The sequence below is a fragment of the Ovis aries genome, chromosome 3 (genome assembly GCF_016772045.2).
Source record: "Ovis aries strain OAR_USU_Benz2616 breed Rambouillet chromosome 3, ARS-UI_Ramb_v3.0, whole genome shotgun sequence".
Lineage (NCBI taxonomy): Eukaryota > Metazoa > Chordata > Mammalia > Artiodactyla > Bovidae > Ovis > Ovis aries.
In genome coordinates, this window is record NC_056056.1 from 57,749,784 (window position 1) to 57,763,487 (window position 13,704).

A 13,704-nucleotide genomic window follows, 5' to 3' on the forward strand; every position below is an offset into this window, starting at 1 on the left:
TCTGTGGCTAGAGAAAGCCCATGTGCAGCAACAAAGATCCAGCACAGCCAAAAATAAATAAGCTTTAAAAGACACTTTAAAAGGAGTCAATTTATGCTTGACGTTTGAGAGGAAAATCTAGGAGAAGCACATGAAAAGGAGATAAAACTCAATTAAGATGTTTCATTGCATGAGTGAAACAGGAAGGCCCCCACCTCCCACCCTTCTGGCCTAGCTCGTTCAAGTAAATCCAGGGTTCAAAAGGTGTTTAAGATTTCATTTTTTAAAAATCTTCTCAGAAGATTTCATGGTTCATAAAATCCTGATACATGTTATAACACAGATGAACCGCAAAGATAGATTCATATTGTTAGGACCAAACTGAAGCCAGGACAGGCTCTAAGGGGCAGGCTAGGCCTGAGGTTTAGTCTCTAGGAAGGCTGAGGCACTGGGAACTCCCACAGGCAGTGTAGCTCGACCAATCAGAAAAAATCCCCGTAGCCCCCCGCCCACGCCAGACCTGAGCCAATCCGGATAGCGATGCGAGGTTTAAAAGTGCCGGCATGCATACGGTTTAACCAATCAGCTATGCTGTTACAGGAACAAAAAACCGTCTGTATAAAAGTAGATGTGATTCAGAGCTCGGGGCTCTCGTCAAGACTCCACTGCGCTGGATGAGACTTGAGCCCTAGCTCGAGCTAGCAATAAACCCCTTTATGCTTTTGCATTGCTGTGGATGTCTTATTCTCTCAGTTTTGGGGACTCGGACACTGTGCATAACATTTGGGGGCTCGTCCGGGATCCCTTCAACTGGGAAGAAAAACACTCTCCCGGCAGAAGGGGTTTCCTCACTAGAAGGAGAGATCTCTGAATACCGATGTTAATTCTGGTAAAGTCCAGCGTGAGGCCGAGGCCCGGCATCATGCTGGGGAGGCGGCTGGCTCTGTTTTCTGGTTAAGACCAGCGTAAAGCCGAGGCCTGGCATCGTGCCGGGGAGGCGGCTGGCTCTGTGGACGTCCTGCCGGTAAGATACTGTCAAGGGGGAAAAGTGTTAAAAAGGGGGGCCCAGGAAGACCTAGTGCTGTGTTCTCGGCCGACGTGTATTTGTTATCTGTTTGTCGTGTCTGTGTGAGTGCCGGCATTGTCTCTGCTCTTTGTGTGTTCATTTTGTCTCCTGTGTTCTTCTCTGTAATCATGGGGCAAGCGACTTCTACTCCTTTGTCCCTTATGACTGACCATTTTTCTGATTTCAAATCTAGGGCACAAATTCTATCGCTATTGGTGAAAAAGCCAAGACTGACATCCTGACCACTCGGGGTACTCAGGGGCCAGCTTGCCTGCCAATGGACCAGACCCAGCAGCTGCAACCGGGACCCTTTTGTCCCTGGTCTCCTCCTGACGCGGACAACTGGCCAGAGTGCCCCGACTGGTAAGGAACAAGAGACTTTATTGACCTCTCTCCCCTCCCCCTTCTCTTTCCTCTCCTTAACCCTTCCTATCCTTCCCTGTTTTTCTAGTCCCTCCCCTGGTCCTGGACGCAAAAATCTGGTCAAAGGGCCCTCAGCCTGAGCTGAGGATTGGAGACTGATCACCTCCTCTTGGCAGAGAACTCGAATTCTGGTTCTGATTTCTGGTAGGGCCGAGTTCCAGTCCTCCCTTCTCTGGAGGCCCAGGGAAAAGTCCCGTAACGCCTGGGTATCTGTAGGTGGCAGGAGACGTCTGTGCCACCCCTTTTGCCCCCCTCTCCTGCCTCCTCCCCCTTCTTCTTTCAACCTGGCTTCCTTTCCTCCTTTGAAATCTTTGATGTTAGTACTTAGATCTGAAGTTCTGTGTCTCTATAAGCGGTTTCCTGAGAGACTATATTTTTGCATTTAAGGGCTTACGTGGTGGAGCCGAGGTTAAAGCATCTGCCTGCAATATGGGAGACCTGGGTTCGATCCCTGGGTCGAGAAGATCCCCTGGAGAAGAAATTTTGCTTTGTTCGGCCACCATGTGGTTTAGACCTGCCACCATTTTATTAAAACTTGATCTTCTTTCCCTGTGCCTTGAGACCAGGGCTCTCAGGAACACTTATCTAGACCATCTCTAACTCCTGACACTGAAAAAAAAAAAAAAAAAGGCTTAAAGCTAGATCTTGCACTGTGTCTGTCTAAATATGTCTTGGTAATATTTTTGTAGTTAATATGTATATGAGCTCTATTTATTTGGCTTAAAAAAAGGGGGGTAAGTGCTTACAAATCAAGTAATTCTAAATTAAACAAATTCCAGGTTCATGTAAACTGGAAAATATTCAATGTTAAATACCTGATATTAATGTTTGTTTGTTGACCTATCTAATATAGACATGTCTTAAAATAATTAACGTTAAGTAAAATATTTTCATTGTACCTAGGATTAATACAAGTTAGATATTATATCTGTTACAAGTTTGTCAACAAGGAAATTACCTCAAGTGAAAAAACTTCTAAAAATGTAAATGAGATATGAGCTTTTATATCTCTAGCTAACTTTGGGGTGCTTCAGAAGGCCCCTGGAGCATCCCAAGGAGAGATATTAAACTGTGTTTATTTGGTTGGTTAAATTACATGGAAAAGATTATCAAATGAATAATAAATCTGCTCATGTTATAATGTATGGTAAATTAACTAATACAGATATCCTAAAAATTATATGGAGTTTTTAACATTCTGATATGTCCTGGTATTTTAATGGAAAACCTGATGACTTCACAAAAGTTAACAAAAGGACTAAATGAACCAGTAAATATGCTTATAACTTTTATGGTTTCTATCTAAAAAATTATGGGTTTAAATCTTATGTTTTCAGGGAGTAGGGAAAATCTTCCTCTCAAACTAATTATGACAATACTTTGATAAAATTAAATGTTATAAACAAAACAATTATATTTTCTGACTCCTCTAGAAATTGGGAGTTCTTAGGTTTCCAATAAGTTTATCAAATGAGTTAGGAAGATTATCTCATGGGTACAAAAATCTCAAGAAATTTTTGAGACCTTAAAAGGAAAAAATTCACCTAGATTTGTTAGGCAGAATCTGTGATAAGCCTTTGGTGTGAGTTTCCCAGCCCTGTTTTACTTTAAAAGTTCAGTCTGAGACTCTATAAATGTTTCAGCAAAATAAAAAGCCTATAGTCAATTATGGTTATAAAAATCATCAGACCAAAATCAGTAAAAACAGACCTATTTTGCAAATAAACTAGCCTTAATTTGGTTATATTTAATAAAAATAAGGGTAACTATAAAAAAAATATTTCAAAATGCTAAATCCCAGTTTGTTAATGGAGGTCTGCATCTAGTAAGACTCATCTCTTACATGGTTCTTTGCCGTTATGTGATATTGATGTAAAATTTAATTAAATTCTTAAAAAACACCCTAAGTTTGTTTCTGAAGCTTATTTCAGTTATCTATCTTTGGATGAAGATCAGATGCCTCATGACCTGCAACCAGGACTGGGAAAAAGACATAATTTAAGGGACTGTCTCCAACCTGGATGGAAGGACTTTTTTATCAGGAGAAACTACACTGCACCAGGATGAGAAGACGACGACATCAGAGGGAGACAGCTTCCCCGGGATGAGGGACCTGATTCGTATGGTCATTTATGTTTTCTTGACTTCTTAGACCTTTGCATATAAGTCAAATGCTTTTCTATCACAGGCCTGATCCTATGCTAGTTTTAAAAATCAATCCAATTGTTGGGTTTGTGGCCAATTACCTGTGTCTAGTTCTGGGTTACCTTGGTAAATTTCTCTACTACCAGACTCTAACTGGTTGGCCCTGAGAAAATTTACTTAAAAATTATAGTCATATTCAGGTCACTATGGTATTATTAGATAGGATCCCCTCACTGGGCCAATTAATAATGCCTGCTCTGACTCTGGCTATAAATTTGAGCTTTTTTCTACTACCCAAGCTCAATCAGAACAAAAAAGTTTCCACAAAGAAGGGAAAAATCTCCCACAATTATGAGATGGATTTATATAAATAATGCCAGGCTACAATAATTTAGGTTTAAAGTCTCCTCTGTTAAAATAAATAAATAAATAAATAAATCATACTAAAGATAATCAGTCTAGTAACACTAAAAAACTGGGCTGTGTGCCTTATAGATGGTGCCAATATATAATTTCCCTGGAAGATAAAGATTCTACAGAACAGGCTAAGTCAGATGACCTGAAGATATACTGGGCTACATCTAATGAAAGTTCTTAACATAAGTCTTACTTGTGACTTTACTAATACTGCTGGCTATGTTATTTGTATTTCCCCTGTCTTACAAGATTGCTGTTTCTTACACTGTCAAATGTGTGTATAAGGCCTCTAATAAAATAATATATAGTCCCATATAAAATCGATGATGGTAACAGTGTAACTCTAGATATGGCCAAAAGCAACAAGAGGGAATATTTTCCTGAACCAAGAAGCTAATAAGACAGGTGGTCCAGAAAATTTTAGATACTGTTTTATGGCCTAATCCAGTAACAGCACATTGAGTGGCCTGTCAACAGAATTTCTGCCAAACCTGAGAACAGACATTCTCAGCACCATGAGATAAAATGGTCATGAAGTGCCCCCCCCTCATAATCATGGTCAATTTATGAGCAAAAAGGGGCTCTGCCAACTGAAGACTGACACTCGCCATCTGTATCTACAAAGATTAAATCATGGCCGCTGCAACTGCTGACTTTCAACGCCCCTGAAAAGAGTTCAGGGTAAATATCAAGAATGAGGCACTCTGTGCTCTGGGAAAAACTGGCAGAACAGGCCTTCAGATAGTTAAATCTTTCCAGGAGAAGATTTTATGAGTCCCAATTCTTGCATCTTCTCATATCTAGAGAAACACTGATGTCATTAACAGTAAAATCTGCTTTGGCTATTAAAAAATAGTTTACAATTAAAAGTCAAAATAGAATAGCTACGGTTCAGATATCCTAGAAAATAACTAGGTGATGCTATGGGTGTACTTTCAGATTAGAGCTTGTATTGCTCCAAGCTGGGGCAGTCCTATGCCCCATTTTGACAGGAAGTTATCATAGTCATTGTTGCCTAGTTCCCTAAAATTAAAACTGAGCGGGACTCTGTGGGGCTCTGGAGTACAGATCTGCTCTGTGTTCTCCATTTCTTATCTGTAGGATATAGACTTTGTTCAGCCTCCTTGGCCTTCCCTGAATTCCAAAGCATAGATTCAAACAATTGCTAATCAGGGAAGGGAGGAGATATAAAAACAAAAACAATCAAAGGTTGGTACAGCCTCCAGACAGAGTCCTGGTTCCTGCTCAAAAAAATATGCATAACAATGTCTTTGAGCCTCCATCCAGGTGGAAGATGGTAACTTCAGACTGAACACAATATTCTTGGAGCACTGCTCTGTTGCCTCACCACCAACCAATCAGAAGGGGTCACAAACCCTCACCCCAAATGTTGCCTTCTGTTTCCGGGGACCGGAGATGACCATCCTGTTAAGTCTCTTGTTTGGCCCTTGTCTATTTCATCTCTGAGAGGGGGCCAACTAAATTGCTGCAACTACAAGGGTAGAAGCTGGTTTTAGATGTAGAAAACCCCAACTTAGATCAGGTAGAGAGATTTCTGCTCTGCTAGGCAGGCCTACGCCCATGCACAGCAGGAAGAAGTTACAGAAAAAAGAGACCTCCTCCCCAGTTCCCAAAAAGTATCTTGAGTATGAAGTCTCTCAGGGGGTCTATGTGCTGTGTTAGGGGAAAAACGTTGTTTTTATGTAAATCACTCAGGGGTAATCAGGGAGTCCCTGGCCAAGATAAGAGAAGGGCTAAAAAAAAAAAAAGTCTCAAAATTGATTTGAGTCCTGGTTCCAACAGTCCCTGTGGTTAACAACGCTAATTTCCACCCTCGTGGGCCCTCTAATAGTGCTACTATTAATACTTACTTTTGGTCCATGCATAATAACTAAACTTGTTGCCTTTGTAGAAGACTGTGTCACCGTGTCAATACCATCCAACTGATGGGACTGAGGCAACAGTATCAGGCCCTGCCCCAAAATAAAGAGGAAGATTCCTCTATGTAGCTGAAGACAGGGGGGAATGTTAGGACCAAACTGAAGCCAGGACAGGCTCTAAGGGGCAGGCTAGGCCTGAGGTTTAGTCTCTAGGAAAGCTGAGGCACTGGGAACTCCCACAGGCAGTGTAGCTCGACCAATCAGAAAAAAATCCCCGTAGCCCCCCGCCCACGCCAGACCTGAGCCAATCCGGATAGGGATGCGAGGTTTAAAAGTGCCGCGTGCGCGTATGGTTTAACCAATCAGCTATGCTGTTACAGGAACAAAAAACCGTCTGTATAAAAGTAGATGTGATTCAGAGCTCGGGGCTCTCGTCAAGACTCCACTGCACTGGATGAGACTTGAGCCCTAGCTTGAGCTAGCAATAAACCCCTTTATGCTTTTGCATTGCTGTGGATGTCTTATTCTCTCAGTTTTGGGGACTCGGACACTGGGCATAACAATATAAATAAGCCAGTCACAAAAAGACAAGTACTGTAGAACTCCACTTATAGAGATTATCTAATGTAGTCAAATTCACAGAAATAGAAAGAATGGTGGTTTCTATTCTATTCTAGAATAGACCAGTGATTAATAGGGGCTGCGGGGAGGGGACAGTTTCAGTTTAGTAAGATGGAAATGTTCCAGTGTGAATATATTTAACAGGACTAAACTACATTTAAAGATAATAAATATGGTAAATTTTAAATTAAATTTAAATTTTATGGTATTTTTTAAAACCATAGTTTAAAAGAAAAAAGATTCCTAGGGACTTCTGTGGAGGTCCAGTGGTTGAGACTCCACGCTCCCAGTGCAGGGGGCCCAGGTTTAGTCCCTGGTTGGGGAACTAAGATCCCACATGCTGTATAGCATAGCTGAGAGAGAGAGAGAGAGAGAGAGAGAGAGAGAGAGAGAGAGAGAGAGAGAGAGAGAGGAAAAAAAAACAGGTTTCCTGTTTCAGGTTCCTATCTAGTGGGATGAAAAACAGGATTATTTATCAGTTAGGGTAATGAGCTTCACAGCCTGGAATGGAAACTAGATGTAACCTGCAACTTTGTCCTGTCAACAAAAAATTGCCTTGGTTTTGTATACAATTTTCCCTGCAACGTTAATGTTTTGCATCAACAAGAAATGACTGCTGAAGGCCAAGTACACTAGCCTGGCTGAAGGCAGCGGGACATGGACAAACATGGAATAAACGGCCACTCACCCAGCCGTCTGCCCTTTGGCTCAGTCTGGCCAAATGCTGCCTTGGGACCGTCTGTCAGGAAGTTCTCCTTCATTGCTCTACGTCCTCATCACTACATGCTGCAGCCTTGGCCTTGCCTTATCCCTCCTTCCATCAAACTGCATGTGTGAGCACGTGTGTGTGTGTGTGTGGGGGGTGGCCCTCTATTTGCTGGGATACTTATTTTTAGTATTAAACATGTCTTTTGAACCGTGTCAGTACTATTATGAGGATTATTATTGCTGTATACAGTTCTAAATGTTTGCCTCAACTATGTTTTTTTTCTCAAAGTCCTGTCTGATTTTTGCATGATAAAATTTTTGTAGAAACAACAATTCTCTGAATATAGCAGAACCCCCTCCCTATTTTTAAAATCACAGCTTCAGAAAGTTATTAGTACCGGAAAGAGCACATCGTTTATGTCTTTTATGTCTTGAGGATCTGGCCCCACGCCTGGAGAAGAGAAGTGATGTTCCCGGAGCCTTGGACAGTGCTGCAGACATGTCACGGTCTCAGGCCACCAGCATGACGGCCTAGGACACCTGGCAAGACGCTCCTATCTTCACTTTGTGGGCTCAGTGTGGCTCACCCAGAAGGACACAGCTGAGCTGGCAGGTCACCTAGTCTGATCGCCTCCCAGGCTCCTATGATCCTAGCCTCTGCCCACAGAGAACAGCTGACAATCACCACTGAGAGCAAGAGTTTGAACTGGCATCTTTGCAAGGAATCAGTGAGAAAGCCAAGCAAGAAGCCAGCTGTGACCCCAGAAGACCCTGAATGGAGGCCTCACCGTGACCATGCCTCCAAGTTCAGCGACGCTCTGCAACCACTGGCACTTAACGCCAGACTGAGTGGGCAGGGCATGCAGAGGGACCACATGTACTATGCACACTTGTCTCGAGACCCCAGGCCTGAGGGTTATTAACAACAGTTTTTAGAGAACAAAAGGTCTAATTCTTCACTATGGAAGCATATCCCAAGCATCTTCTTTTACAAATCTCCTGGGATAAAAAAGAACATCAGAAAAGTACCAGGAGACAGAAGCCTCATGACTGACACAGGACCGGAAAGAGAGGTTAGGTGATGGAGTCGGAGACCGGAGCATGACTCTTCTGGCCGCCAAATTTTCTCTCTAATTTGAAAGGAGTGAAATGTCCATTCTGGCAGAGAGTCCATCTCAGGCTTCAAAGTGAATTTTCTAGACCATGAGCAGAGCACCTTCTGATGGTGACCCTTCCTGTCCCTCATTCATAGCAGGTGCTATAAATCCATCCCAGTGACAAAGTTCTCAGTGCCACTGGAAATGGCCAAAACCACAGCAATTCCTTTTCCTCTTTTGTTTCAATTTGTTGAAACATGTAACACGCCCCACAGAAGTCTCAGCCTCCCTCCTTCCTCTTCCGGGCTTCAAAGCTCAGAAGAAAAATGCCCAGGGAGGACAGCTCGCCTTGCAGAGCTGCAATCAAGACCGGAAGCATCACAACCTTCCTCTTCTCTGCTGCAGACAGTGCCAAAGCTGGGCACCGGAGCAGGCTGGTGAGGAAGGACACGGTGAGTCTGGCTGACATCCATCCTGAGTGAGGACCACTGCCAAGCAGAGGATTATAGACTCTCTCAAAGACACAGGAAGCCCCTTTGCTCCTGAATTGACACAGGGACACAGGAGATTCAGTTTCTGAAAGACTTCCAGGCTGAGTTTGCTGATTGCCCATGACTGAGAATAAACAGACACCAGGCAGCCTCAGCTGTCAATGACATAGCTATTTGCCATGGAAAACCACAAAGTGAGAATCCACAGAAGGGTATTAAAAAATGAATTTTCTTCAGTAGCATCTCCATGTTCAGTTCTACCCCATAATTTTTAGGACAGTCCTTCTCAGAAATATAGGTAAGTGGCATAATTCTGAGTGGCATAATTCTGAGAGGGAATTAACGTGTAATGAAATGTTCTCAGTGGGATTGTGGTGATGGAGGTATAACTATAAACTTACTAGATGCTCCTTCTAGAACTAACACTAAGAGAAGGTGTCCTTTTCATCATAGGGACTGGAACGCAAAAGTAGGAAGTCAAGAGACACCTGAATAAATAGGCAAATTTGGCCTTGGAGTACAAAATGAAGCAGGGCAAAGGCTAACAAAGTTTTGCCAAGAGAACGCACTGGTCATTGCAATAAAAGGCAATGTTTTATTTATCAATTTAAACTCAGGACAGGGAACAGCATTTGGGTTGGAGCGGGGTCTGAGGTCTGGAGCTGACCAGACATGCGTAGGAACCCAACTCAGCCACAGACCACATGAACCAAAGGTATGGGTTACGTTATGAAACTTTCACTTCCATGTTTGTAAACTCTGGCTTAACTCCCATGGGTTAGCTGTCTATAGCTTTTACCTGGTTAAAGGCAGAAAAATCTGAATAACCAAGTCACAGAGAGAATAGCATGATAAAATATCAACCAGCCAGTGGTTGCCTGGGGCTGGTAGTTGAGGGTAGGGACTGGCCACAGAAGGGGTGAGAGGGAATTAACGTGTAATGGAATGTTCCAGTGGGATTGTGGTGATGGAGGTATAACTATAAACTTACTAGATGCTCCTTCTAGAACTAACACTAAGAGAAGGTGTCCTTTTCATCATAGGGACTGGAACGCAAAAGTAGGAAGTCAAGAGACACCTGAAGAAATAGGCAAATTTGGCCTTGAAGTACAAAATGAAGCAGGGCAAAGGCTAACAGAGTTTTGCCAAGAGAACGCACTGGTCATAGCAAACACCCTCTTCCAACAAAACAAGAGAAGACTCTACACATGGACATCACCAGATAGTCAATACTGAAATCAGATTACATTCTTTGTAGCCAAAGATGGAGAAGCTCTATACAGTCAGCAAAAACAAGACTTGGAGCGGACTGTGGCTCAGATCATGAATTCCTTATTGCAAAATTCAGACAAATTGAAGAAAACAGGGAAAACCACTAGTGCTGGGAGCCAGCGTGAGGAATCCCACCCGTGACAAGGTCATGCGGAAGAAGCCTGACAAAACGCAAGGACATGATCGGCTTCAGGGATTCCCCCTGGAAATTCCTGAGCATCCACCCCCCAAGACCAGAATCTGCCTGCTTTATTGTGTTATGCTTTCCACCTACTCTTCTGTCATTAACAGGGACTGTCCCCCACCACCTTTTTCTGGAAAAATTAGAGCTTTTAGATAATAAATCTCCTGGGCATAATACAAGTGTTTCAACCCAAAAACCCCTCTGATGGCTTTTTAGCCTGCCTGTAGGACTCGTACAGCTGTGCATGTGGTTGTTTGAGGCCTCCTGACTGCGGGAGGCACAGGAAGCTTAAAACATCCTAGGAATATAGGGGCTTCCTACATTTGAGGAGTCAAAATCATTAGAATAGGACTGATTAAAGGTTTCATTTGTTGAGCCAATACTTGCTGCCAAATTTTCATATCCTCTATTTTTAGATATAGTTGGTATATAGAAAAACAGGTAGTAGACCTGGTATTAGCAACATTAGATCTCTGAGTTAAGTACTTTCTTTGTTATAACCCACTGCACCTCTGTTCTACAGGAATGTAACTTTACTTAGTACTTTGAGGGTGATGCAGAGTAAAGAAAAAACACTTCTAGGGAAAAGGAGTTTTCTGGTTGACAGACAATTATCCAGGAAGAGAGCCATAAAAATGTTAACAAGCCTCTTGGCCAGAAGATAATGTAAACCACCCGAGACCTTTGTATATGGGAGGGTATGCAAAAAGAAAGCCTTGTCTCAATGAGGGTCAGGACTGCTGCCCCTGCATAACTCTATTTCTTTATGTACAACTTGGGGTATATAAGCTGATTTTGAAAAATAGTCTTTGGAGTCTTGCACCGATGCTGGGCTTCCCCATGTCGTTCTTTTCTCCCTTTTTCGGCTGAATTCCCATCTGGGGCGTGGAGGCTCACCATGTTTACTTACTTGTCCCGGCTTCTAAGATCCGTAAGAGAGAGAGCCCAAGGCGGGGCACTCTCCAATATTCAAACGACCCCGGTGGCCTATCGTAGATGGTGCAAATTCCTTGTCTGGAGTTTTATTGGTTTTCCCTGTAGCCAAGTTATTCAGCCTCTTTTTCTCCGCCTAAATTTTCCTACTACACTATTTCTTCCTAATCTAATCTTATATCTCTAAATAAATAAGTCTTTCCTCACCAACGCTATCCCCGCTTCGAATTCCCTGGATCCACCGGGGCTAGACCCCGGCACACTAGACCATTCAGGTATGACCTCAATCAAATCCCTTACAATGATACAGTGACAGTGACAAATAGATTCAAGGGATTAGGCCTGACAGACAGAGTGCCTGAGGAACTATGGACACAGGTTTGTGGCACTGTACAGGAGCATTCTCAAGAAAAAGAAACGCAAAAAGGCAAAATGGCTGTCTGAGGAGGCCTTACAAATAGCTGAGAAAAGAAGTGAAAGGCAGAGGAGAAAAGGAAAGATATAAGCATCTGAATGCAGAGTTCCAAAGAATAACAAGGAGAGGTAAGAAAGCCTTCCTCCGAGATCAATACAAAGAAATAGAGGAAAACAACAGAATGGGAAAGACTAGAGATCTCTTCAAGAAAATTAGAGATACCAAGGGAACATTTCATGCAAAGATGGGCGCAGTAAAGGACAGAAATGGTATGGACCTAACAGAAGCAGAAGATATTAAGAAGAGATGGCAAGAATACACAGAAGAACTATACAAAAAAGACCTTCAGTTCAGTTCAGTCGCTCAGTCATGTCCGACTCTTTGTGACCCCATGAACCGCAGCAGGCCAGGCCTCCCTGTCCATCACCAACTCCCAGAGTCTACCCAAACTCATGTCTATCGAGTCGGTGATGCCATCCAGTCATCTCATCCTCTGTTGTCCCCTTCTCCTCCTGCCCCCAATCCCTCCCAGCATCAGGGTCTTTTCCAATGAATCAATTTTAATGACCCAGGTAACCACGATGGTGCGATCACTTACCTAGAGCCAGACATCCTGGAATGCGAAGTCAAGTGGGCCTTAGGAAGCATCACTATTAAAAAAGCTAGTGGAGGTGATGGAATTCCAGTGGAGCTATTTCAAATCCTAAGAGATGATGCTGTGAAAGTGCTACACTCAATATGCCAGCAAATTTGGAAAACTCAGCAGTGGCCACAGGACTGGAAAAGGTCAGTTTTCATTCCAATGTCAAAGAACATTCAAACTATCACACAAGTGCACTCATCTCACACGCTAGCAAAGTAATGCTCAAAATTCTCCAAGCTAGGCTTAAACAGTACATGAACCGTGAACTTCCAGATGTTCAAGCTGGATTTAGAAAAGGCAGAGGAACCAGAGATCAAATTGCCAACATCCACTGGATCATCGAAAAAGCATAGAATTCCAGAAAAACTTTTACTTCTGCTTTATTGACTATGCCAAAGCCTTTGTATGGATCACAACAAACTGTGGAAAATTCTTCAAGAGATGGGAATACCAGACCTGCCTCCTAAGAAATCTGTACACAGGTCAAGAAGCAACAGTTAAAACCAGACATGGAACAATGGACTGGTTCCAAATTGGGAAAGGAGTACATCAAGGCTGTATATTGTCACCCTGCTTATTTAACTTATATGCAGAGTACATCATGAGAAATGCTGGGCTGAATGAAGCACACGCTGGAATCAAGATTGCTGGGAGAAATATACAATATCAATAACACTCCTCCAACTGGGTGCTTAAAAGGAGAAGCAGTAAGTCTTACAGCATGTATATTTTATCAAAAGACACTGTTAAGAAGAAAACAATCAGACAATCTGGATCTAGACCCAGTTCCAGATCTCTTTATCACAGTGTTGTTTTTCAGTCGCTGAGTTGTGTCTGACTCTTTGAAGCATGCCAGGCTTCCCTGTCCTTCACCATCTCCCTGACTTTGCTCAAACTCACGTAAGTGATGCCATCCAACCATTTCATCCTCTGTCGCCCTCTTCTCTTGATCTCAGTCCTCCCCAGCATCAGGGTCTTTTCCAGTGAGTTAGCTCTTCACATCAGGTGGCCAAAGAATTGGAGCTTCAGCTCCAGCATCAGTCCTTCCAATGAATATTCAGGACTGATTTCCTTTAGGACTGACTGGTTGGATCTCCCTGCTATCGTAGTGTAAACTTGGTTAAAGCATGAGCCCAAGGTCTAGGCTTCAGTTTCCTCACCTCTATGAGACTACTGAAGGATGGTCAGGGGAAAAGTAAGGACACCAGGGAGAGAAGGATCAGTTTGGAAGTGTGAATGCCTGGACTGATTTAAAACTCAGCCCAGGGTTACTCTGCTTACTTCATTTTTTATTTATTTATTTTTGGCTGCACTGTGTGGCATTTAGGATCTTAGTTTCCTGACCAGGGATCAAACCCAGGCCCTCTGCAGTGAAATCATGGAGTCCTAATCACTGGACCACCAGGGAATACTCTGCTTACTTTAGATAT

General features: G+C 42.9%; 1 protein-coding gene across 7 annotated transcripts in view; it reads right to left on the minus strand.

The window, feature by feature from the left end:
- The window catches only part of ST3GAL5 (ST3 beta-galactoside alpha-2,3-sialyltransferase 5), a 62,507-nt gene that overhangs the window by 12,032 nt on the left and 36,771 nt on the right, over positions 1 to 13,704 (minus strand).